Below are 3,312 nucleotides of genomic sequence, written 5' to 3'. Positions count from 1 at the left end.
ATCCGCAGCTCGGAAGAGAAAAGTACAGCCTTCGCACGGCAAACATGATCCGTACAACCTTCACGCTCTCTCGAAGGAGAAATGTTTCTACAGTGTTTCTTTCCTCAAACATCCTCTTCCTGCGATCGTTCATTCGTTCGCTCTTTCTTTCGCATTTATCTGATGGGATGTTTTTTTGTACTATTCCGACGGTTCTTCGAACACCAACACAGCCACGATCGTACGATCGTACATATGCAATCTCTTTCATTCCACCTTGAGTAACATTTCTTGTCCCAAGATGCCAGGCGTAAGAAAGGAAAAACAAAGCCCCATCTCCCGGTCGAAGCACTCACACGATCGTGAAGCGTGCACACAGCTCCATCCACGTGACAAGCGGCTCAACTGCTGGAGCGCACGCACAACAAGCTCCTCGCGTTCACCATCCCTCTTCACAAAACCATTCCGCCCCATCTTAAGACGCTAACGCACACACAGACACCCAGTGGCAGTTGGCCCCAAAGAGCGACTGTGATCGTGACGGTGCAATAAACTGTGTGCTTGAAAGCGAAAGATGCTCTTTCTTCATTCCATTTTCACCTTCGCTTTCATCGATCGCTTGCCTTCCCATTTTCCAACCCATACCACCCCAACCCATGCACGCACGCACTCCGTACACCGAAGAGATGTCGCTTTGTTTGTGGCGCTCCTTTTCATTCTCACTGATGGTTTGCTGCAAAACGCTTCGCGGCAGTACGCGTGCGGGAAAAAGCATGTTTCCCCCTTTCGCTGCAACGCTGGGCAACGGAAAAGCTGCTGGCCGGAAAAAGCAAGATTGGCTCCATCCGCTTTAACCGTGCCTCACCACACTTCCGTTTCTATTCCACCACCTACAACATCTGCTGTAAACCTTTGGAATCGGAAGGAGAAATATGCTGGTTTGGGTTGTTGTTGAGCAAAGAGTTTTTGTTTTCGGGGGGGAAACTTCCTTATACAACCGATCGGTTGTTATGGTTCAGATACGGCTCGGACAATTGTATCGCCGGTACTTCGGTACAGTTACGGTGCGTTGATAACGTTTGTATCGGTACCGCTTCGGTAACATTTCCCGTACCGGTGGTGGAATTTTAACAAGCAACGGAAGCAATGTTTCGATGCCATTCAACCGACGGCCCGTTTGCGTCTGATAAAGAAGCGTACGAAGGTGACGGAAATGAACTGTAAGGTTTCGATCATCCTCCCTAAAAAGGGCCCGTTCAAGTTAATCCTGTTTTTTTTTCCACCCTTTTAAGGAGCCACCCCATGTCCAAGACGTGCATCAACATCATCATCAACGGTTAAAAAACGGTAATCGATCAAACGGCAAAACGAACGACTTCGATGCGGTAATACTTCCTTCCTAAACAAAGCGACGAACCTGTTTGACGGTTTCAAAGCACTTCGTCCGCTTGCTGTCCACTTTCTTTTCTTCGCTTATCAGCCGGTGCGTGGCGCTCGGCAAGAAATTGCATAATCCCACCACACACACACACACACACACACACACACACACACACACACACACACACACACACATTCACTTGTTGATCTGTGCGCCTGGGGTCGAGGTTTGAAATCATAAATCGAAATCGAACCTCTGTCGATGATGTTAGCACGTTCCCTGGGCTACTATCGCAGACGGATCGCACACACGGTTTTGACGAACGATCTTCTGCAGGTGATCGTGTTGCAATAGGGTGATGCTGTGTTGCTAGCACACAGGCAACGAACCCACCTATGGAAAGTGAAATGGACCTGCTGCGTACCACCGTCAGGCTTAGCAGCAATTTCTGTGGGGAAGGCAGCACGCTGTTAGTTTTTTTTTTTTTTGAAGCGAAGGTGGAAGCCTTATGTGCTCCCTCTGCTGGCCAAGGTTTAGTTCAAGTTTGCTCGTAACAGACAGCCAGCTTTGCATGGCCCAAAACCCCTTGTGCATGAACTTCTCTCAGCCGCAGCAGCAGCAGCAGCAGGAAGCGACGTGAACGCTCGCTCGTATCGGCACTGAATCGGAAGCCGCAGCTGGCATTCGAAGCAAGTCATTCGTGCCGTAGCTTCAGCCGCATTGTCTGCGGATCCGGCGGGTCAAGGTGGTGAGCGGGAGTGTTGAAACGTTGGAGCTTGCACGAACTTTGTGGTACGAGTTGGCCTATGTGACCGATGGATACAGCCGTACAAAACCCTTTCTTTAGCGACATTTTTAACACAAACACTTTCTCAGGTTACACAATTGGACGTAGTTGAACGAAAAATAGTGCTCTTTGCCCCCTCATGGCGCGGGTTTTCGGGCTACGGTGAGGGCGGAATGACATCAGCGCAAGGATCGCACCGTAAACCCCCAACACACTCACTCATGATCGTGTTCGGTGAACTTCTTGAGGACTCGGCAATGAAAGTGAAAAGCGAAAGATGAAACGCAGCAAAGTGAACACGAAACGGCACTCCGGCCAAAGACCGGAGAAGCGCAGCGAGGAAAGAAAAAGAAGCGGGATTAAATTTGACTATACATGACGTGCAGCAGTACCTTTAACGGGGGATGACCTCCACGATGCGTACCATGACAGTGGATGAGAAAACACCACAAAACTCCAAAAGAAAGCGACACAAGAATGGAAAGGATTAACGGACACACAGTTGCTTTTGAGAATAAATCGTTTAATGGTGTTTTCGGTTTTTTTCAGCCGGACGTTTGTTCGTCTAAAAGCCTCAGAATGACGGCTGCGGTTTTTGGAGGCAATCAAGCGATCATTGGCTTCGGTGGCCACTCACGAACCGATTAGACTTTGGGGTTCATCAACATCAAACTAACGGTATCCAAATTCTAGCTTTGTGTTCTCGCGTTCTCGCGTTCGTACGAAAGACTTGAAGCGACGAACCTTCCGGAATGATGCATTTCCATTCATTCTTTGTCTCTTCTTGAACCAATCGCCTTTCAAATCCGGTTCAACTCAACGCAATGATACATTGGTCGATGAATCAACACGTTCGTGGGAAGATAAGGAGAGAAAAAAAACACACACACACATTACAGCGAACCTCACATAAGAGATTCGGGTTCGCCTTGCTGCTAAAGTTTTCATCATCTGCATCCAAGACCGCAGAGAAAAAAATCATCACACACAAGCACGCGGATCTCGCTGAAGGGGAATGAGAAAAAAACCTTCAAAAAATTCGTAACCTGAAAACTATTGACCTACTATCACGAGACCCGGTACCGGAGATGGGAAATTTTCACTTTCGCAATGTGCATGCACGGGCTCTCACACACTCCATTTGCACGGTCGGTTCGCTCACCAA

Source organism: Anopheles funestus, chromosome 2RL (genome assembly GCF_943734845.2).
Source record: "Anopheles funestus chromosome 2RL, idAnoFuneDA-416_04, whole genome shotgun sequence".
In the NCBI taxonomy this organism is placed as follows: Eukaryota; Metazoa; Arthropoda; class Insecta; order Diptera; family Culicidae; genus Anopheles; species Anopheles funestus.
This window is presented reverse-complemented; position numbering follows the sequence as displayed.